This window comes from Manacus candei, unplaced genomic scaffold (assembly GCF_025592945.1).
Source record: "Manacus candei isolate 608988 ecotype Guabito, Panama unplaced genomic scaffold, ASM2559294v1 h1tg000002l, whole genome shotgun sequence".
Lineage (NCBI taxonomy): Eukaryota > Metazoa > Chordata > Aves > Passeriformes > Pipridae > Manacus > Manacus candei.
The window spans coordinates 9,851,334-9,875,459 of record NW_026138050.1 but is presented as its reverse complement, the minus strand read 5'-3'; the positions used below and the strand labels follow the sequence as shown (position 1 = coordinate 9,875,459).

Here is a 24,126-nt window from a genome sequence, read left to right as displayed (position 1 = left end):
CTATTAATCATTTCTTGAGCTATTTTTGGTGTGATTATTTGTGAGAAAATTAGGAAGATCTGAACCTTGAAAGCTTAGCAAACTACAGACCTATTCCCTCTACAAAACAGATAGCAAAGCGGTACAAATATATACTTCTAAGAAAATTACTATGGAGAACTGTCATTCTTGCCACAGGGGAAGTGATTATGATGTGATAAATCTTAATTCCCACTGGATCTGTTAGACTTATTCTATACTTCCTGGGAATTTTTCCTAGCAGCAATGGCTATTTCTGGCCTTCACTTTCTTCATTCAAAGATTGTCTCAGCTGATCTGCTGTCTGGACTCACTTTGCTGTTGTATGTTTATTTTGCATATTTTACTATCCATTTTTAAAACAAAAGTGAAAACCAGATCCCAGAAGTATCTGTGGAACATGAACAAGCAGGCTTATGATTGCTGATGGTGAATGTTACCTCATTTTCACATTAGTTCTGTTGAATAAATCTCAATGTGGAGGCATAAAATACTACTTAGCATTTTGAATCTGCTCTGTGGTGATGAGTTATAGACCATTAGCCAGTTGTAAATTTTAATTATTTTTATTTCCTGAGTAATGTATCAGGAAAACCTCCTACATTGTAAAAAGTTAGAAGTGCGTATAGTTATGAAAATTCTTCCACATTTTAAGAATTTTTCAGCTATTCTTATTTTTTTCTTCTAGTATCCAATGATGTGATCCAGATCAAGAAGATCACAATGGCTTTTGCTACCATGTTGGATGCAATGTAAGTTATGTAAAGGCAAATGTCAGATTTATCTGTAAAGCAAAATATTAAACAGCCCAGGAAAATGACAAGAATTTGTCCACAAATCTGAACACAATGTTTATCAACTGTAGCATATTTTGTATTACATTTTTGTTTGTTTTGGTGTAATTTTCCTTTCTTTGCCCAGGGTAGGTATTTCAGACATCACCAAACTACTTAGTGTAGTTACTGACGTGCTTTTTGTTATCCAGAAGTGTAAACCTAAAAGACAAGAACAATCAAGGAACAGCAAAACATATTTGCTCTAAGTGATAGACAAGGAGAATGATGATTCATAATAAGAACCGTGAGTGTTGATTTTGCAAAAGGAATAGGAACAATTGATTAAACTGCTGCACTTTTGAAACAAAAAGGATGTACCAAGTGTAAGGTGTCTAATTCTGGATGCTGCCTCCAAACAATTTCTGTGCTTTAAACTGGAAACAGGATCATATATCCCACACTGATTTAACAAGCCTTTACTGTAGGTGTTTGCATTATTACTGTTACATTCTAGGCAAGGGATTATATTGAGTGTAAAACCTTTTTTACACTTCGCAGATTACATTTTTAGTAGCAGGTCATGGACAAATTAATCACCTCTTCAGAGAGTGTTCATTAAAAATTGTCTTTTTCAGTCCTTCTCTAAGGCTTTTCAGGTTTGTGTAAGCAATGATTCCAGCTCCCACCCTGCTCCTGAGCTCCCATGGAGTAACACCTTCCCCCAGCGAGGCAGTGCCAGTGTCTGTGCTCTGCCCTGGCAGTTGGCACACACACTGTGGGCTCTGCACCTGCCTGAGCTGCTTCAAGGGGGGGAAATGACTAGAAAGCACTCAGGAACTTTAAAGCAATTACTCCATCAACCCATCCTCTCACTTTCAAAAAATGAGAGCTTTAGATCACTCATATATAAGGCTGTATCTGGACCATGCTAAAGGTCTGTTACCTGTATTCCCTGTGCTCATCAGTTTTGAACCCTTTCTTCCTTTTACCTTCACAATTTCTTGCAGCCAAAAGATCCACAGTTTATTTGCGTGTTGCTTGAAGAATAAATTCTTTTTTTTTTGTTAAATAATCTGCTTCATAATTTTAATGGCTATATTCTACTTCTCATAGGGCATGAAATGGGGAATTCTTGCATTTCTCAGTGTGAAAGGACATTAGATGTGACATGAGAGGAGCTCCTTCAAGGGCTGCAATCTCTCTCCTGTGTGAATTGGCCTCCTGGGTTCAGGGGAACCCCAGTGTCTGGAGCTCTGAGCACCTGCCATGGCCCTGCCACCTCTCTGCAGGGCAGGAGCTGAAACCTCATCAAAACTCTCTGTTAACAAGAGTATAGCAAAAGTATATCACAAAATGCCATCCAGATGAGATTATTTAGCATTACAAGCCCTTGTGCAGCTTTAAGGAGAATCACTTACTTGCTAAATAGAGTGCAGCAGCTCCTTGGGAGCCATTCCAGTCGATCAGGTAAATCTGTAATTAGTATCCAGTAGATCTGAAGCGTGGTGCTGTCATTATGTTGACACAGACACACACATTAGGAAACATCACAGCCTGGGCACAGCAGGCCGTTCACAGACTCTAATAACTCAGACATTTTAGTTTTTTTAAAGCCTAGTAATTTTGGTTTCATAGTTAAAATATAAAATCATAATTGCAACAACGTTTTTAATTTTCAGGCAGGCATAAAACAGATGAGACATCTGTAATTTTTTTCTGTGATTTCTGTGTTTTGAAAATAGTCTGTTCGATTTTTTTTTTAAATTTTGTTTGTTTTTTTAAGCATGTAGATTGTGTGGTGACATAAAACGCTAGGAACAGAAAAAAAGAAGGAAAGACTGTCAGCAGTTTTTGTGAAAATAAATTAAGTTTGGATTTAGTGCAGCTGAGTGGAATCCCACTTCGGTTTGTTTGAATTTCCAAATTTGGTTCTTTAAATGGCAGAGGTTCATGCCCTTTACTGGTAAATGGAGGTCCTATTTTTCTGCATAAGGGTTTAAAATACATAGTCATGACTAAAATAGAAGGGAAAAAATTATGTGTCAACTTGTATCTACTATACTTCCATCATCTTCAATAAAAATTAAGATAAGTACACAATAAAAATGAAATTTGGGCATAGAACACTGTGAAGTTTCTATGGACAGGAGCAGATGCACAAATCAGTTACTTTGATTAACCTCCCCAGCTGATTAAAAATTATATTGCATTTGCAGTTCATTCAATCTTCTTTTGACCAGTCACTGAGGCCTTCAGTGTTAACTAGGCACTCCTTTTCCTTTTCCATGTGCTGCCTAGAGGTTGGGGATATGGGCAGCAAAGCTCAGAGCTCTGATGGTGTGCTGTCTGCTGCTTAGAAAATGGGTCCTGTCTGCAGCTCAAATACAGGAAAATGGGTCTCTTGTCATTTTTTTTCCATGGCCTCAATATACCACTGCCAGGGTAAGCTTAAAACAGACTTCTTAATGGGCCAGCATCAATAATAAACTATTCTCATCTGTGTGACATGTTTGAAAGGAACAATGTGAACAAAGAGTGAATATTACATGGACTATTCCAGTCTGATACATTTTCAAGGAGAACTACAAAAGCTGTGAACCACTCCATACATAACAGGGTTGATTGTTTTTCCTTTAAAATCACATTTAAAGAGAAAATTTTTCTTAAAAATAAGCCAAATTGGGCATGCTGGTGTGCCAGGCCTGAGTAAAAGTAGAAATGCAAGTGCTCATTGAACAAGACACCAAGACCAGGCTTGTGACTGATACAATAGACTGAAACTGAGGAAAACCTGATGCTTATTTATTTTTGAGTTTATTTGTGGGGTGGGGAGTAGCACAGGTAAGAGTATAACTCTTGACTGTAATTATGAAATATTTTGAGACAAATGGAAACTGGATGTTTGGCTGACATACACATGGTTGGTCTTTTCAGGAAAAAAAAGTAAAATTCAAACTGAATTATTTACCCAGCTCTGAAGTTGAGGGCATCTTCTACATTCGGTCTCTAGCATTTTCACCAATGTGTGGCATTCTTGGGGGAACAAGGAATAACCTCTTCTTGTCCTCATCCCACATCTGTAATAGTATTTAAAAAAAGAAAAAAAGGGAAAAATCCTAAGGCTCCTCCTTATGCAGTATGTGTACATCAACTAGGACAGGTGAGCTCTGCCCTCCTTGGGACTGAGGGCTCTGCCTCTATAAAACTGGGAGGTAACTGGGATTCTTTCTAAGCTCTTGGTGTTGGCCCTGAATGGGATCAGTAGGTTAATTTATCACCCTTGCCAGATCGATGTTTATTCAACTACTTTAATTTTCATCACAGGCTCAACTTTGTGCTAAAGGAAAGTCTGACAGAAATAAACTTTGTTGAACCGTAGCAGGCACAAATATAGAGTGTAATTACAGTGAGCAAACAATGGATGAGACAAACAAAGTAGAGTTCAGGATATTCACAGCCTTCACAGAGAATGAAAATAACATTGCATTTTGTAAACATGTTGCCTGGTAACACTGGGATTAAGACCTCATCCAATATTTTAGGAGCATGTTTTAAGATGGAAACTTCATATGATTTGAATCATTCAGCCTCTATCAACAGACTGTCTGTAGAACACCTCCTGTTTTCACTTGAGAAACTGCAAATGATAACAATAATATTCTAAATCTGCTAAGGACTTAGAAGTTATATCAGTGATATTCACAATTTAGTAAGCAGCCTTGGGCTGCAGTACTGTCCTTTAAAACTAGTCAGACTGATGGTCTAATTCACAAACTATTCACTATAAAAATTAAAGTATAACAATCAAAAATTGCAGTAAAATCTGAAAACAGTTTAGTGAGTGGCTGATCTGTAGTTACTGCTCCAACTCCACTGAGATTTCCAAACATTCTCTTGTTTTTGTGATACTTTTGCCTTCTCCCTGCCTTCAAATCGTGTCCCTCAGCTTGTGACAACTTCTGAAACATCCAGGATTTTTTTTCACAGGTACAATAAAAGAAGTCAGTATTATCATATTATTAAACTGTTATGCACAGCAGCATATTCTGTAGCCCCCCTCAGGCCATACAGCTTTCCTACAAAATAAAGGTCAAGAAAGCTGAAAAACTACAGAAAACCCAGGGAAATTACATATCATAACACTAGCTCAGGAAAGTTCAATCTTAATTCAGGAAAGCTCCACCTGTCAGAAAAACTTTTAACTATCACTCTTCATGTATACATTTTCTTTTCTCAGATATTCTTCTTGTTCTGGTCTGAAAATCTTGTGCATTTGTCATCACTCTTTTGTGCATGACTTTTATTTTCACTGTCTGAAAAATAAGTTTTGTCCTTCTATTTCTCCCCGTGAAACAGGGATTTTTAAGACAACTGGCACTTTAGTGCATCAGCAATAAATAAAGCTTCAAGTCAGGACAAAAAGGAAGTATTGCCAGACCATTTTCCACTTTCTAACATACTAAAAGATTTTATGTATTCTCGAGTTTCACTTTTTCCACTTTCATATTTATGAGAACCAGGCAAGAGATCCAGGGATAATGTAATGAATCTGTTAATCAGAAAGCAGATTTGCTCATCTTAAAATCTCTCCAAGATAGAAAGCTAGTTCAAAAAACCTCAATTTTATTTTAGTTTACTTTTTATGTCACTGTTTTTGCTTCCCCCCCCCCCCTCTGCCTAATTATCTGGAATTACAGAGGGATTAGTCAATTTTCTGTTGAAGGAAAACCAAATGATATGAAGTCAGAGCATTTTCTTAGTTTAAACTCTTTCAGTTTTAGTGTGCACAAGCAGAAGTACTTATAAATAGCCTGCAGTCAGTCTTGTTTTTAAATATACCAGCCCAGACATCAGCAGTACTTTTCTAGAAGGCACTGTGTCGTCAGAGTTTGCTATAGTTACAGAGTCACACTTGCCTATTGCAAGGGCATCATGGAATTATCAACCCATCTTTCTGCAGAGGGAAGCTCTGGCTTTATCAGGTGGTCATTAATGCCTTTTCTCAGTGCTAGAGATTCACCTGGATCAAGAGTCATGGTCCAGGTCAGGTGTATAAATCAGAGTTTGTCCTGTGAACTTCACACCTGCTGCGTTTCACCCTTAGGACAGATGATACTCCCCTGGTAGTGTTCCACAAGATAACGTTATTTGGGTTGAAGGGTTGTGTTTTGATTACATAAATGGTTGATGCTGGGATTGCACCTATGGAAACCCCAGCAACTGGGGAAAATATGAAAATATGCCCTGGAGTAAGTGGGTCACCTTGCCCTTATAGCTGTGTCCTGTGGAGCAGGAGACGTGCATTCTGTCATCTACTTTGGCAGCCTACAATTCTGTTGCAGGGAACTGCTTTTTTTTCCCTCCCCCCATCAGACTTATTGTTTTCTGGAATGAAGATTATGGTGATTTGGATTCAGTCTCCTGGGGAAGGGCAGGGGAGGGGCTGGATTAGATCTAGAGGGTGGCAGGTTCAACAAAGACTGGTCATGTAGGAGTAATAGAGAAATAGATGATAGGAGAGCAGGAATGGATATCATTGGCATAATTAGAGGAATTCCAGGCTCATGGGAATTGCTGGTGAATATATTCTGGAGAACAGAACACTGAACAATTAGTGCCTGAAGCTGAAGGCATTACAAAACACCAGATTAGCCGATCCGGGCTCTGCTCATGTAATTGTTTTGCACGTTAACTTCCAGAGGTACAGACAGATCCATGGTACAAAGGCTCCTGAGATTTTGCAAGTGTGAAAAGCTACTTAGTAGGCTAATGAGAGAGGTTTGATTTTCATTTCCCAAAGCTAAATACGGGAACATACTTCTGAACAGGGATTTAACTGAGTTTTATTTATTTCACAAAAGATCCTTCATGGCTGCTTGAACCTTGTTTTTACCACTTGGACTTGATGTTTATTGAATAACTATTCTTTCATAAAATCTTCCACTGAATTATTACTGAAATGTCTGTTCAAGTTTTTATTCTGTGGAACTAATTCAAGATTATAATTCCAGTAGAATTAGAACAGGGATATACTTGACCCCCTGTGACCAACATTTCTGCCTCTGTTTCTAGTATTTAAGCTATTCTGTATAGGAACCCTGAATCTGTGCTTGAAAGTTATTTATTAGACCCTTTCCTTGGAGAGCTGTTTTGGAGAACAAAGATGTGAACAGACCGGTAAAGGAATTTTTCAACCTTTGCTTTCAATTGATCAAGCTTGAATTCATTGCTAATTTTTTTTTTCCTCTCATTTCTTCAAAATCACTCTGTACTCAAAGAACAGTTTATAAACTGAATACTAATAAGGGCTGTCCCCTCTGCTCTGAACCAAAGTTACGTGTGGTGACCTCACAAACACCTTCAGATGTGGAACACCCCAGTGGGACAGAATGCCTTGTGTAGATAAATCGGGTGCTTTGCTGACAGGCCCTTTAACATCTGGTAGAAACAGAGCCTAAGGATGGATTGGTAGCATAGCTCACCTTCAGAGAGAGAGTTATTTGCCTTCATTACCTTACTATATTTTTTTAAATATTATGTAGTGCTTTAAATGTACTATTTTTGATAGATTTGGACTAGGATTATTTTTATATGCATCCCAAAGGGGAAAAGATTCTTATTTGATTTTTGAGATAGTTGTGGAAAACTACTGCTACTGTTACTCCAAAGGGATATGCAACTCATCTTGTTGGAGGCCTTTCCCTGAAATACTATCTAGCCACAGAACTGGGAAGAATTCCTTGTGGCTGGCAGATACTGAGAGAAAACTGCAAGTTATCTACGTGGCTTAATCCTAAAAATAGCTGGATAACAAGAAACTGAGGCAAGCATAACTTTCACTCAACATCTGCAGTACTGGGTCCTTTTTGACCCCCAGTACAAGGCAGACATTGAGATACTGGAGCCAGTCTGGCTGAGAAACATGATTAAAAATTAAAAAAGAATGACAAAACAAAAGAAAGGAATCTGTTTACTCTTTGGGAAAAAAATCACACATAGTAATTTTGACTTGAGTTGTCAGTTATTGTTTGCAGATAATAAAGGCTCTTTAGAAGCTTCATACAAAGCAAGACAGATGAAAGTATATTATTTTTGCCTTGATATGAGACACCAACTGTTACAAAAGTTTTAATGTCCTTTAAATATTGTAACATGCAGGGGGAAAAAAATCAGAACAAGCTAATAAAAATATTTAGAAATGTGTTCCTCAGGACAAATTAGTGTTTTCAAAAGCCTTACCTCAGTGATTCCTACAGAGGGGCACAGCTGTTCACAAAACGTTGGCCCTGATTTTGTCTTTTGCTGTTTCTGTGACTGCCTAAGCTGTTCAGTGACAAGATCCTGGAGACCTGTAAAAATATTTAGAAACAAGGAGGGTATTATACAGCTACACACACTGCTAGGGCTATGTTTGAGGAAGAAAGAGCTCCTGACAGAGACAGGAGATCTGAGGCACCATGAGGAGAGAGGAGTGCAGAGGATAAGCACCAGATGTCAGACAGTGGCACATAGGCTGGAGGAAAAAGTACTTGTAGACATTGGAGCTTTAATGGAGTTGAGTCCTGGTTTCCTCACATACCAGTGCAGAGGTACAAGAGCACAGCAATAACGTAGTTACAGTGGGTTTCTGTCATTATTTTTGAGGTAGCTCCTTGCAAACAGCCGTAGAACTTTAAAGATTTATGTCCATCTGTTCTGTAGCTGGATGTAAGGCACTAACTCATGAGGTCAAATCTTCTTTGTCTGCCTTATTCCTGCACTTTCAGGTTCTGTAGCCTGAGTTTAATAAGTGATAATAACAGACATTTGATCACTGCCTGTATTCCAGCTGCTTTAACACAGCCTGTACTATTAACACAGTAAGTGTATAACCTGAACAGTTATATGTTGGTGACCTTGCCAGTAAAATAGTTGCTGATTTTTTTAGTTCATTCCATGGCAGGGTGCTGGGAATTGCAGCAGAAGGCTCCAATAATTTTCCAGGGAAAGAAGTATTTTCATCTTTTTCCCATTAATTTACCTTTTATTCACCTGCTGGACTCTCATGTAAATACAGGGAAGGAAGTTGCAGATATGCATTCGAAAGGAGTTTTGTCAGATTTGTTATTGAAGATCCATAACTGAAACTGTAAGGTTGCACAGTTTCATGTGATAAATGCCATTTAAATACAATGAGGAAAATATTATATTGCTTTTGTGGGTTTGTATCTGGTGAATATACATTCCAAATATACATTTGGAAAGGAGGGCTTCCAGTCAGACTTGTATTAAAGGTAAAGAATAAAAAAGCCATCCAGACCAATGGAGTGAATCAGTAATTCTGAGAGAACTGGAAAATAAAATAGCATCTAGTAATGATTCCTAATAGACATTGGGACAAAATCTTGAATTTCACTTTATACTGAGTAATAAAAAGCAAGATATAATAGGTGATCCTCCCAAATTTGCTGCATTTGTTCCTCACAAAGTGAGTGCACAGAAGGAAGGTGAAATAGTTCTTTCTTATAGTGCAAATGCACAATATGAGGAAAAAATCAGATTAAAAAAATATCAAATTTTCTTTTCCAGGGTAAAACTCTTTGAAGTATCCTTCAAATACTTGTCCAATTTCAGTGCTGCCCTGGTTCCTGCCTATGGCTCTTTCAATATATTCATACTTCCATGCAGGTCGTGTTTCACTCCTAATCTCTCAGAGCTGGGGGACAGAGGGGAGAGGAATAATGGTGTAAATTGCACATCATATACTGTAGCTCTTTCATCTTGAATCTTCTTTCATCTTTTCTCAGTTTCAAGCCTCTTGTCACATAGGTTATATCAACCTGCACTAATAGGCTATACTTACCCAGGCTATAGAAATGTGTAGAATATTTTACCTTATATGTACCTGTCAAACTATTTTTCTAGAAGAAATTTCCTTAAAAAGAGAATGTACTGTGCCCCTCCTTTCTTTCCAGTTGCTAGAAAAGCTCATTCCTTATATCCTGTGAGGAAGGCTGCTGTCAGAAGGTACAGAACAATCCCATTACCTGCCTCTTGGTTCCCTGATCCTTTTCTGGAGTGTCAAGACTTTTTAACACGTTATTTAGGTCTGAGTTTACCTGCTTTTGAACTCAAGCTTTGTTAAGCAACATGTATGTCCTGGCTCAGGCTCTATCTCCCATTTGCTGTTCTGATCTTGGGCTGTTGTGTAACAACTGCAGTAGAGGGAGACAGAAGGAGGTTTGAAGCACAACCTTCTTGAATGACTTCATGACTTGAAGTGTGTGTTTATTTTGTTTTGTTCTCTGCCTGTAGGGAGTAGAAGACATTTTTGGAGACTTTTTCTGTTCTCTCTGTTATGTTCTCTAGGGGGTGGAAACGGAAGAAGAGATGACAACAATGTCACACACTTAAATACATGTGAGTAATGGCACAAGCACTTGTTAAGTCAGATGTTTCTTTGAAACATCAAAAATTATTAAATTTTCATGGGAAGCTTGAAACATTGTGTGTTAAAGCACAGTCACCATGTTTTACATTTTTAATAGCAGCCCTTGACTTCCCTTTCTGAGACCATCATGGAAACATCACATGCCAATGAATAAAGCTTTATTAAAATTATTGTTCAAAAATGGAATTGGGGTTTAACCCTCTGACGTTAAACATTGCATAGATGTCAAAACAGTGAGTAATTTTATACAGTCTGTTTAACAAGGCATCAGTATTTGAGTGGCAGCCTTAACTTTTCACTACCCTCAGTGAAACTAAGGGCTTGGAAGTGCATTTTGAATAAAGGGCCAAAACAACCTGTCTTCTGAACCATGGCTTTGGCTCCAGGAATCTGCAAATCTGTGCTGAGCTGTCTCTGAGCTTCCTGTAGAAATCCACACTTGGGCTATGTATGTAAACAAAGGGGCAAGGCCAGCAGCTCTTAGTAGCATAATCCACACACACCAGGGACATGGATGCCAGGTCAGACATCACTTTTTTTTCTAAGTCAGACTGTGTTACTGTGTAGTAACAACTCGCAGCATAATAGTGCCAACTGAGGCTAAAAACTGCTCCACAGTCTGGAGTGGCTGCTGCACAAGATTATGTGTCCTGATTACATGAGCACATATCAGTTCCAACAATTAGCCAGAAAACAGCAGCAATCAAATGATCTAAACTTCCCAGGTGTAAATGCATGACACCTCCTAGCATTGTGTTCCAGTTGTATAAGCTGGACAGGATAGCAGATCAAACAGTGCAGTTTGTTTGGATTACCTTGGTTCTGCTTCATACCCCTCTGGGCAGATTCGTGTATGCACATCACAAATATTTTTAAAGTCTTAATTGTTTAAATTTAAAGTATCAATAAATATTTAAGCGTGATTATTTCTAAAGATTTCATAATCTTGATTTGTTGATGCAGTTGCATTTCCATTTATGTAAAACAATAACAATGACAGGAAACAACAACAAAGAAAACCGAGACAGTCTACTCCTGGCACCCTTGGGGCCAATATTTCTTTGTTCCATGGTATAATACTAAGAAGCACAAGTAATTTTTTCAAAATCTGTCCTATTGTAATGTCATGTACACTGTAGCAAAGACATCTAGTCATCAGAGAAGTTGCTGTACTCAGCCATAGCTTGAAACTCTTATTAATTGCCACAATAATACATTTGCGCACGCAAAATACGTGATTAAAGCTCTCATAGTTCTTAAAGCCTAATCAGTACTCACTGAGACTAGCATATGTTTTTTAGAAGCTGAGCTGAATGTTTAGTTGAACTATAAAAAGCTAGGTTACTGTATGGGACAGACAGGTTCCCTCTGTGAAGTTTCCTCCTCTCCTCTAACTATGCCAGAGAACATCCAGACGTGCTCCACAGAGAAGAGGGGGAGTGCATCTCTGGCAGCTTCTCTGATTTCAGTGCTGATTTCTTGTGCTCTGGCTAACATGAGACAGATTGGTTCCTCAGACACCTGTGTGAGGTTGTAACAAAGACATTGTTCATCTGTAAGAGATTAATGAGAGCCTTCATTTACCAGAGCCCTCCTACAAGCACCTCACGCCTCCCGACGGCTCGTATTTCCTGTGGCGACTGCACTGACAGCATTTCCAAGGCAGTGCCACACTGGAACCTTGGTCACCTCGTCGACAGCTCCACTTGTGTTGACACACAAGGGCAGTCTTAGGCCACCTTCATTCCCTTGATCAGTGCCTGCCCAGTCCCCACAGAGTGCCAAAGAGCCTGCTGAGCTGCCAGCCTGCTCTGACTTGTTGTTTTTCCTTTGCTGTGCAAACAATCAGAATGCCTGCAGGTAATTCCTGTCATTCAGCCAGTGCTGTTAGACAGGGGCATTACTTTCCATTTGGTGACTTTACAGGTCTGCAAAGCACATTGGACATTTATGATGTCACATAAGAATCCTTTTACTTAGTACTAACATATTGCCTAGAGAAGAAATGTCCTACTGAGGAAAAGAAAAAGCCTTTCATCTTGTAAAACTTACCTAAATCTTATTTATAATTAGCAGAGAAACAAACTTCTATGGAAGCAAGGCTCTCCCTTTTACTTATGTTATTTAATTCTGAATTAAAAAAATATATAAGTCATCAGAATAACCTATTAGCAAAATCGTTGTTATAATACAGGTTGGAAGTGGTACTTAGTACAAAACATATGGCACAATGCATGGTGTAAGAAATAACTTCCTTTTAAGATATCCACAGGAGATTTGAGTGGTAAGTTGAATGTAGAGCACCATGATCAATTCAAGTTTGTTGTGAGAGTTATGTATTTTAACTTCTTTGATAGCTGTTGGTCTGTGCTAAGACAAAGAAATATGCCATGAGTCATGAATGGTTTCATTAAAGCATTTTCAGATAATGTAATATTATATCTGGGTTGATACTCAAACATTCTGTTCAGGTTTTGTTTTCAGTTTGTAGTTGGTTGCAAACATTGTTTGCCTTAGATGTAGGTATGTATAATAGCATTAACTGTGTAGTATAATATCATGCTGATAGATTATATGTTAAGTGCTTTAATTTGGGTCAGTACATCAGAAAGCAAGATTTGCCTTTGATTAAAATTTTGTGGGCTTATAACACACAAACAGCCCCCCACCACACACCTTCATTTGTTCTGAAGTATCTGTTTGTTAAACCCTCTAAATAGACAGACAGATCATTACCTTACATTTGGTTCTCCTAAATATATAGCCATATATTTAGAAAATTAGTGTTGTATCAAAAGGACCTAAATTCACATTACTTGTTCCCTACATAGGGAAGATCTACATTTAAAACACCAGACTTTCTAGTTAATGCATTTAAGTGGCTGCATTACTAGCAGCTCTGGTTGAACAGAACCTCAGATATGTTTTCTCCCAAGCAGTGCTCACTGCATACCCATGTAGTCTTGGACTCACTTCTAAAGGAAATTTAAAATATAGAAACTTTCTTCTTTTCTTTCATGCTTAGTATTATCGTGGGATACTAATGAAAGGCCTGAAGCTAATTTTAAGGAAGCATAAGCTGTTGTTCATTTTCAAATATATCTTCTTTTCTTTGGAATTGTCATTATTCACATTGTGCTTCGTATTGTCAGCAGATAAACAACTTGATTGTGCCAATCCCTTAACTCCATCAATACCAATGTTTTTATCAGCAGACACATTAGGTTTCTTTCTGTTCATTCTGCTAAGGGATTTCCTCCTTTCTTCCCCTGACTTTCCTCTTAAGACAGAGGACAGCATTGGGGAATTAGGAGAAGTTTTATCTTTAGTAGGTACTCCATGTGAAATTTGTTCCTTAGTCCTAACAGTCCTTCAGGTAAAAGCAAAAGAAGCCATCCTAAGCAAACTAAGCCTGTGAAAGCAGCAAAGAATTAAACCTGATTTCTGTTGTAACACATTGACATCTCTGGGAAACACGTACATGGGACATTAGCATCCCACAAATTGGCTCATAGTATGTATTAGTTGTCAAAAAGTATTATATATTTTACTAAAATGCTTGTTCATTTTGGCAGTAATTTCTTTGAAGCATGATCCTGCTGTATGGTCGTCAAAAATCCAGCCTTGTAGAGCAAAAACCCAGAATGAGGGAAACAAGTTTCAGCTGTGTTTGAAGCAGTTTCTGCCTTCCCATCCCCTCTCACCTGAACACAGTCAGCATCGTCAGGGCCGAGTTCTGCTGTTCTGCAGCCCCATAAATCAGCTGCTCCCCTCTCTAGAGTGATATGTCTTTGATGGAAGGGCAAAGAAAGGCCTCGATGAGTTGTGAAAATAGTTTGCTCTTCAGAAATGTGACAAAAGAGAGTTTTTACTATTACTGCTTCAGATAAGCAAGGAACTTGATTTTGGCTCCCTTTTTCCAGATCAGTGCTCTCCTGAGCACAATAGGGCACAGACTGCAACCACAGGTTTTTTAAAACCAAAGCAAGCCTTTAAATTCTTTCAAGTTTGGCCTTGCAAACTTCAAGTGGAAGCAGATGTTGCCTTTCAGTAGCATATAAACTATAGACTCTCACAAAAGGTAAGTTTTTCAGGAGGTTATTCTGAATGTTTCTGTTCATGCTGCCTTTAGGCTGTTCTTTGATCATAAAAGTTAAGGATATTGTCGTGAGGCCTGTGACTCCCTGTGCCTTTCACAAAGGTTTCCAAACCCAATTCAGAACTATGTATTTAGAAGCTCGGAAAGTTCAACTGTTAAAATTCCTAAATCCACTCCCTTTCTTTTTTTCTTTTTTTTTTTTTCCCTTAAAGTGAAGCTTTTTGTACAAATAGCGAGGCCTCGATTTAATCTGAGTGTTAAAAAAGCCCTGTAGCAGCTGCAGCTGAGGGGGATGATGGTGATGCTGATGAGGAGCAGGTGGGGAAGGAGGGGCTGTTCTGTGAGGGGGCACCTGTGGGCAGTTGAGGTGAGGCAGTTGGGGTGAGGCGGCAGGGAGGTGAGGTGGTCTGAGGGTGTGGGGCAGGTCGGCCCAGAAAAAGAAGGAACCTGTCTCAGGAAAGTTTTAAAAGACAGTATTGAGCCTCTGTGAGGGGCTCTCCTGCTGCTGGACTGCAGTGCCTGGTCGTGCACAGTGTGAGGGGGTGCAGCTGCTTTTGTTGGTGAGTGACTTTAAAAACACTTAAGAGGACTGGGGTGCTGCTGGAGAGTCACAACTGAGGCTTGGGGAAACAGAGAGCTGTAGTGGAAGGACTGCTTGATGTTTTCCAAGGACTGCTTGATGTTTTCCCTCTCCAAGGAGAGGGAAAAGCCCTTCTTTAGGTGTCAGTGTGACCACAGGAGGTGTTTGTGACCTCAGATGGCTGTCGAGGCAGCGTGAGGAGAGTGACTGGGGCAGGTGCACGTTTAGTTTGAGTTTAAAAGCAAATAGCTCAGAACATCAGCCTGGAATTTTAGTGCCTTGTCTTACCTTTGTTTTGCTGAGGAGAATTACAGTTCTTATCCATGGGATAGTTGTTAGATTGAGTTTAAAGCTGAATTTTAGATGATCCTTTGGAAGGCTGACCAACTTCCAGAATTTTCTGTAGGAAACTGTAGGATCTTTAGTTTAGCTGAAGGGTTAAATCCTTTGTGTGCTGTAATTTTACTTTTTGAAAGCAAGGGTGGGAAACTCCATGATAAGAGGAGGAAAACTTGGAGCTAATGGGAACTGCAGTGGTGTGAGAGGGTTTTGCAGATGGTGGCTGTGGGAAGGGACAGAGTTCCTTTGGGAGTGACTGCAGCTAGCAAGAGGCTTTTCTGCCTGGTTGAAGTTTTCATGGTATGGATAAAGTATAAGCTACCAAGCTGTTCATTACAATGTGATTGTAAATAAGGCTCCAGTGATGAAGACAGTTAAATGCAGTTAAATGGTGTAGCATTAGAGTTAGAGGAAAAAATGCTGTGTTAAGCTAGTTCCTTGATGGGATAAGAGACATATCCAGGATAAAGAATTACTTAACTAATGCTCAAGTTGAGAATTGGGTGACTCAATAGACAGTCATTGTGCTAGATCACTGCCACCTGTACTGAAAGTCATCTAAGTAAAGGAATTGATTTTTTTGTGTTTATCTCTTTACACTTTTTTCCCCCTTGGACTGTGAGGGAAGGTAAAAGGAGAAACTGGAATATATACCCTTATTCATCAGGTACTGAAAGCACTGTCCTGATCCTGCAGGCAGCATCTTGACAAAACTGGGGACTCTGGGAAGCAAAATTTCTGCATTTTAAGTGGCAAACTAAATGGATCAGGTGCCATTACCATTTCCATCTGCCTCTTCATTCTGTCTCGCTAATGGGTAGATGTCAAAGGTGGATGTTGGGGATCTTCAGGAATTAGATGTGTCTAGGGCAGATAAAGGGACTAGTTCTGTGCTTGATTTATTTATGAACTGAATGTGAGGCTCTAGTGGGAAAGAAAAAGAAAAGTGAGAAAAAAGGTCTCTGGCATGAACTCAGACTGGGTTTGTGTGGGTAAAGTACAGCTGAAGATGCTGTGATGTGTCTAAAACTCCTCTGAAGAGGAGTGAAGAACACAGCTGTTGGTCTGAACTCAAATTGTACTTCTTTAGCTCTTCCCCACCCCTAACATGTCTGGGAGGGAGGGGTGACATCCAATGTACTTAGTACAATGTACTGTGAGCATAATATGAATGCTCTCAGTGGTCTTATGGAAAAGCCTGTTTCTCTCCAGTTATTAGGGATGCAGTTTTCCTCACATTGGCTACCTTTACATGGTGAAGTGAATTGCCACTGTAGTGACAAAAAGGCTAATGCAACCCATGTATAAATGCTATAAAATGCTAAGCAGGCATGAAAAGACTATGCAGCCTCTGCATTTGGCAGGGATATAATTGCTATTGGAGTATCAGCACTGTTTGCTGTTGTAGTAGGAGGCCAAAAGCTGGAGGCTTTAGAGGAGCTCTTTTTTTCCTGACTTAAAATACAGAAAACACCTCCCAAGGACAAGAAGCTCACTCTAGTAGTGTATCAAAGCAAAGGCTGAAGAACAATGTGATTGGTCTATAAATACATTCAACCAGTTCACTAATTTGATAGAGAATTAATCAGTCAATTCAGCAGACAAAATACAAGAAAAAAAAATTATAGTCTAACAGGAACCACCTTGCACAGAGTTAGAAATATGTACTTAATAATGTATGTAAATTAGTTGCTCTTGGAAGAACTTACCTTGGGTGATAATTATGTTATTGAAACCTCTTTTAATCCACTTAGAATGCTTTTCAGGATTATATGCTGTAGTCCGAGTAGAGATACCATATGTGAAGCAGTAATATAATGCAATCTCATTGCCTCTAAATAGGTGGGCTATTGGGCTAAAAGACTATAAAGGTTCCTCTGATCTGGAAAGAAAAAAGAAAAAGGAATTATTGTAACAAATTTGCTTAATTGAGCTACAAATGTGACTGCATATTGTATGAAGTAGTAGAAAACTGCCTTCTTAAAGGTGAAGGAAGTCTGTATGATCCACTGCTCTGCTTAATTGATTAGCCAGCACCAAAGCATTGCCTGAATGAGGGAGGAGAGGAAGTATATTTTTGAACTGACAGATCCCTACTTTTGAATCCCTTGGATCAAAAATTTATCTATAATTAGCAAAAGACATCCATATGGTGACTTTTCCAGTCCCAGATGGGTAGCTGTCATTTTGCACATGATCTTTGCTTCTCTTTTGAAGTAGAAATGAGTAATCTTGGAGATATTAATCTGACTTTAACTATATTTATCCTTCTATCAACAGTGATGACACACTTTGGTTTCTTTCCTGGTGTACACAGTGTGTGCTGCGGTGCAGAGGATTCCAGCTGCCATAATTTTCAGTGGAAAGAATAATGATCACAGGGAACTGTAAGTAAGTTATTATGGAATATTTGTATATTTAAATAGAAACCCCAAAATTTTCAAGAGTGATGATACAAAGATATGCCAGACTTGAATCTCTGCTGTGAGGATGATAGAAGGTGTTCTGCAAGTGCTTGAATCGGCTCCCCTTTTCAGGGATGTGCTACCTGGCACAGCAGCAGCTGGACACCTGCTCCTGCCTGGCAGGGGACTGCCAGGAATAGTTGTGCCAGAGCAAACAAAACAAGTGAAAATAATTTGCCGTGCCAGAAAAGATGTTTAGGTATCAGACTTACCTTTTTCTCTTAACTCCTACAGTATTAATCTTTAGCATGGATCTTTCTGCCCTTGCCAATATAGCTTATGTGGTTCCATAACTTGTGTGTTTAGACTTCCATTTTATTTTTTGTGGGTGGCAGGGATTGGAAAGTAATTGTGTGTGTATTTTGTAACAAGTGCTATGTCTGTGCATGACTTTGCCCCCTCATTTTTACAAAAAATAATCTGGGTTGTTTGTGCTCAGATATCCATACAGAGAGGCTACAATCTCTGTAAGTGGTGCAATACCTTGACATTCCTCTTAGTAAGCGTTCTTCTTAAAATTCAATCTTATTTTGGATGGGAAAAAAATGTTACAGTACAGATTTTTGCTACCACAGGCAGTGTCAGAGGCAAGAGGCCAGATCCAATCAAATGAAGTAAATGGAATTACCCTGAATTTACTCCTGTATAAGTGAGAGCTTGTTTCAAGCCCCAAGCTACATGAAAATGATTGCTGTTCTCTTTGCTAGCATTGCCCATATGAAAGCTGACATAAATACAACCTAGAGTGAACTTATTAGCAAGTGATAGGGTACATTTTTTCCACTGTGATTGAAAGGCCTTAAGAATGCAAGTCTCGGATGCACGAAGGTATAAAGGTGCCTGAGTTGAAGATCAGTAGGAATTAAATGCTTAAGTGACTCAGGCCTATGCCTCTGAAAATATTCAAGCACTTTTAGCAACTCTGTGATCATAGTTCCTTCTTTTCAGTGCTGTTCTTGTGATAAAATTTGATTGGGTTTTTTTAACAACCACCTGTGAAGCCCAGGTGATGAGAATGAATGTTGGAATTTGATTCTTTTAGGTTAATGTCTTTTATAAGCAATTAACATTTCAGCATTTGCTGGCTAATAACAGGTGAAATTTTAGCATAGTTGTAAACTTTGCAAGTATCTATAGGGGCAAAAGATCTGAAAACTAATGTTGGCATTACAAAGGTGGGGGCCACCTGCACTCCTCAGTGAGGAGAACCCCCCCCAGATACTCAGGTGCAGTTGGAGAAGAATAGTAGTCTTGTATTCAGCTGTGTTATGACTTCAAAAGGAACCAGTACTTCATAGCTTGTGTTTGGGATTTTTTGCCCCAGTTATAGCAGATGTCAGACAAAAAAGAGGTTTTTTTCCTCTGTCAAACTTGCTAAAACTTTTTCTGTGATTTCAGCCTCCTACTTCAAGTCCCTTTAGTGTTTTGTTCTAGATACTCTCTTAACATTGCTGTACAAAAAGATGTGGCCTCAGTCAAGAGAATGCCTTTAGGAACAATACCACATGGATTAGATCAATAAGAAACCAGGAGGGAAAGCACATTGCTGTGGTCTACCTGCATGTTCTAAAACAGGATGAAAAAACGTGTGCAGCAATGCTGAAGTAGCTTGCTACTGAAACAAGTGACATGGGACTTCTTTTGCTCCATGTCTCTTGCAAGCTGTGATGATTAGATATCAAGAGGAAACTGCAGGTTTTACAGATACCAGATTAAATAATCTAGTATTTAATCTCTGGTGATTTTGAGTTGTGCCTCTAAATGCTTGACTAAGTATGTAAATTTAATAAGACTTGTATATATACTTGAAGAATGTGCCAAAGATTTAAATGTTGTGGCAGAACTCAACTCCAGTGGGTATGGAAATATTCCCTGTGTACTTCTCATCCTAGTAAGTCCTTCACAAATAAACCAAGTCACAGCTAAACTGTGAGTAAGGCCAAATGATTTGTGGCCACAGCAATATTCAAATCTTCACTTCTCCAGAGTCTGTGGAAAATGTAAATTCAACTGAACCAGTAAAAATTATTACTCGGATTGAATGGAGGATAACCAATGAAAAAAATTGAATTAGATATTTTCCAAAAAGAGCTGGGGAAGGTTTCTGACCTCCCCCCACGGAAGAGCACTTGTACCTTAAAACATGCAGTGTGAGGCTCAGCAGGTTAAGACTTTATATCTGCTAAGTTTTCAGTTTTGGCTTTTGAATTTGAGGGGTTTTGTGGGTTGTCTCAAATGACTTTTCTTCAGTCAGAGCCTAACAAGTACCAGTGGGGAAAAGCTTCCTAGGTTACAGATACCTTTTCATTTGCAGTTTCTGCAGGAGATTTGCTACCACACTGAATTGGTAAGAATCTTGCAGAAAAATACACAAGGTAACAAAGAACACTTAATCACACACAGCACACTATGAAACAATATTTTCTTCCTCGTTGAACAACAGTAGACACCATGTCCAAGTCTTTGTCAGTCCAAATGAGTCAAGATGAGGAAATTCTGCTGCTATGTTTTAGGACTTCTAATAAGTGATTGATGCTTAATAAGGCTTAAAATTTGTGCACACACTCCTATGGGTTGGGTTTTTTCCCTCAGTTTCAATAAGTACAGTCAAGAATCAAAATTCATATGAAATAAAAGGTTCAGGAGTCCCCAAAATTTATGTAGTATCACCTAATTGTGTTTTGCTTGAGTTCTCTTATTATTAATTACAGCTAGGAGAGCAAAAGGCTGACTTCATAAGGGTGAGAATAATTCTCAATTTATAAAGAGTTTTGGGGTGAGCAAAATATCACTGAGCTCTAGCAGCTGCTTCATCTTGTGCCATCTTTAATGTTTGGTGCACTTTTGTTAGAAGCAGACCAAAATATATTACTGTCATATATATCTTCAAAAAACCCAAAAAAACTCCCAATCAGTCAGGTCAGTGGAAACAGAAAGTTTCTGCATAAAGAACTTGAAGGCACTCAGTGGGTGAAGCTCCATTGAGGTGCATTTTTTACTCTCTAGGAAAGAGTTACAAACAGTTTGCAGTATAATCACCAAAGTAAAGGGAACAGTCCTATCAACATGTGTGCAGATCTGACACCCTCCAGAGAGGTTTAGAAATCTGATTCTTCCTGTTCTGTTCTCGTTCTATCTTAAATTACATGCTGTTTGTCAGAATCTGGGACAAACTTAGAGCTGAAGGCTCAAGAGGAAACTTGTATTTTTTGTTATTGTTAATGGGATATGCAGAGAGATTTTTATGTATAGCAAAGTCTGGAATGCCTTCTCAAAGCTTTGAATTCAGATTCTTTCCTGATGTGAACTTTGATCTGCTGTTTACAGGATGCAGATTTCCAAAGCCTTTAGCAAGTGTAAAGGTTCTGCTCCTAATACAGATGTACAGAAAACAGGGATGAGTCTGTGCAGAGAGAAATCATTTAGAATGTAACAGCAGGGAGCCTTGGGAAGTACTGCCCTGTGTTATTGCACATGCTGCTTCCTCACAAGGCTGCAGGCAAATTAGAAACTGTGTGATCAAGAATAGCTTCACAGAAACCCAAAAGGAAAGGTACAATCAGTGTCAGTTAGTAACAAATTAATTATACAAAGACTAATGTTCAATTATTTTATTGTGTCTAATTTGTTTCACACACATTTGTCATCCATCTGCATTCTGAGCCTTCATTGCTGTTTGATATATTACTGGCCTAAGGTCCAATCACATATTTCTCTGTACTTCAGGATCACTTACACACAAGGAAGGCAAATGCTCAGAGACAGTTTTTAATAGTATTGGAGTGACATTTCCCTCTGTGCTTTGGCCATGCTCTTATTAGCCAGATCTATGTGCCCTTTAGGTGGGTTCTGAGGGGCTTATTTGGCAAAGTATGTGGGTGGGAGCCTGGTTATGTGTAAAACCTGTTTGAGACTTGCCTGGTATTTAGAGAGGAAGCAAGTTAAGATATATAATCTTATGTTAGATATCTTATATAATACCAGAAGGTGTATAAAATACCTTATGACAGTCCTCTAACAAAGCTTCTGTGCATCTGTAAATGGCAGTGGGAGATTTCTATACAGTCTATACATCCCTTCCTACAGCCTGTACCTGGTTGCTCTTTGGTTATGTTACATCCCCCCTTGCTGTGCAGGTGAGGTGGGATGATGAGAAATGACCAGGCAGAGTCAAATGGTAGAAGTGATGCTGCTCCTGGGTACCAAGAGGACTTGTAACAAGGACATCCTGCTCTGCAGGAATGTCTCCATATGGGAACTGTGCTATCCAAACTGCACTGTAATTCCTCTTCCAGTGTCCATTTCTCAATTACTTGGAAGCTGTCTGCTTTCCTGAGGGATGCATCTTATTTCAGCACTTCAAAACTATGCATGAAATGTACTGCTCTATCAAAACAATGAGTTATTTGCTCCTCACAAAAGCAGGAGTCCTGGGACTGGAGGTGATTAGAGTGTTGCAAGGCTGCTCCATCAGCCATGTTATAGCCTGAGTTACTGCCTTCAGCTGCTCTTTATCTGGTGTTTACAAATACTTGTTTGCATCAGTGTTTTCTGCTGCCTTTTTATCTCCTTTTTATCACTGTGTCACTAAAAGCCAGTTCTGTCACTCTCCTCTAGTCACCCATTTTCTGCCTCTGTTGACTGGGTAGCTGTAATACTATTATTTCTGTGCTATTGAAAAGCAGCTTTCTTTTTATTCTTTTTCCATTCTCTGCATCCAAAAAGCAATTCTGCTGGGTTTTTATTTGTCTCTCTGCTACTATTTGCATTTTAAGGGAAGTAATTTCTCGATTTTTTTTTTTATTTTATCTTTTTTAGTCAGTGTAATCAGCTCCTGTGAATAGGAAACACTTTTTCTTTTTTATTGAAGTACATTTTTGGTTTGCTTTGGAAGGTATTCTCCCTTGCCTTTGGATTTAGAAACACAGAAGACCAACATCTGTTATCAAATAATGCTTGGTTGAAGATTTGAAGTGGTTGTTAAACTATTAGAAAGCGTTTGAAGTCTGAAAATCTCTGCTTAATCTACACTAATCAAAAATCTTCCCTAACTATTTTTCAAAACCATTAGAAGCCATATTGCCAGATTTAGTCATTGAGTTAGACTGACAGAAGTTTCTGAATGTCTTTCTGCTCAGTTAATTAGTTCACTCTCTAATAGGAATTCTTTGGAAGGTGCCTCCCTCGGGCCCCATGTGATGGAACAGTATTGAAAGGTGCAGGAATATCCAGTGATCCAATCACATGTAGAGGTTAATCTGACACTGCTTGTCCATCTGTTCCTTGTGTTCCTTTTCATGAGAAGCCCAAAGATACTCCATCATCCAAATTACATTTCCCAATCTTGATTAATCTGTAAGTCTTTAATTGGCTGTTCCTTCTATCTGTTGGTGACATAGGTCTCTTGTGTCAGCTTTTTTCCTTTCAGCATGGAATCATTCTGCATTTAGAAAGCAGAAAGATAGTTTTTGCATTTCAGTTTAATTTGATATGACATTTTGGGTACCCTGCAGGATACTTTTCTCGTGGTTTTTTTAAATACATTATCAGAATATAAAATTTATTCATTACCTTAAATAATAAAGTGTTCAAGTTATTTACTTTTTTATCACTAGGACTTTGTTACTTCCTTGGACTGGAAGTTTCTTACAAAAACAAACCCATAAGAGGCAGTGACATTGGGAGTAAGGCAGAAAAATGCAAAATGAATTCCCAGGTAAAAAAAAAAAGAAAAAAAAAAAGAAAAATTTCTTGAACTAAGATGAGATCCAGAGGATGAATTATTTTTTTAAGTATGTAAGTAGAAGAATCTGCTTGTTTAAAACTTATTTTGAAGAACTTTTGTTGCTGCTTAAACAGCTTGTGAATGTTTATGCAGTCTGTTTTTATAAACCCATCCAAAGATACCTTGTGATGATCCAACTGTTACTAATATCTGTAAGCTGCAGAGAGCACGGTTGGGTGCATTGAATATCTCTCTGCAGAAAAAGGCCAGGGCTCATATTAAAAGATTAATTGTGTCAGCTGGTTAATATTCTTACTTGGTGTCCACTGAAAGCTAGAGGAAAGTCTGTCTCACATGAGGAGACTGGGTGCATAAAATATTTCTTATGAAGGTGTTATTATATTCAAATGTGGCAAATCTCTTCTCACATTAAATTTCTTACTCTTCTTAAATGATTCTTGTGAGCCTGGCATAGTTCTATGGCAAAGGTGTGAGAATGTAAGGGATCCCTAGCTGAGTTCAGGTAAGATGTGGTGTTGGGTGTGTTGAACGTGTTAAACTCATACTAGGAAACTCCAGTGTGGTTACAAAATGTCTGCCAAGAATTGCCATGCAAGAAGTAGGACACTATAAAATTCACATCACACTTTAATACAGTCACAAGTATTGGAGTCCTCTTTCTGGTAGGTTCTGG

At 38.7% G+C, this 24,126-nt stretch overlaps 1 long non-coding RNA gene across 1 annotated transcript in view; it reads left to right on the top strand.

Annotated features, from left to right (window-relative positions):
* Positions 1-717: 717 nt before the first annotated feature.
* LOC127482434 (uncharacterized) overlaps positions 718-24,126 on the top strand; it is a 115,960-nt gene continuing 92,551 nt past the window's right edge. The window contains exons 1-2 of the long non-coding RNA XR_007908606.1: positions 718-770; positions 17,523-17,629. This is a non-coding gene — a long non-coding RNA (uncharacterized LOC127482434). The remainder of the gene's footprint in view (positions 771-17,522; positions 17,630-24,126) is intronic.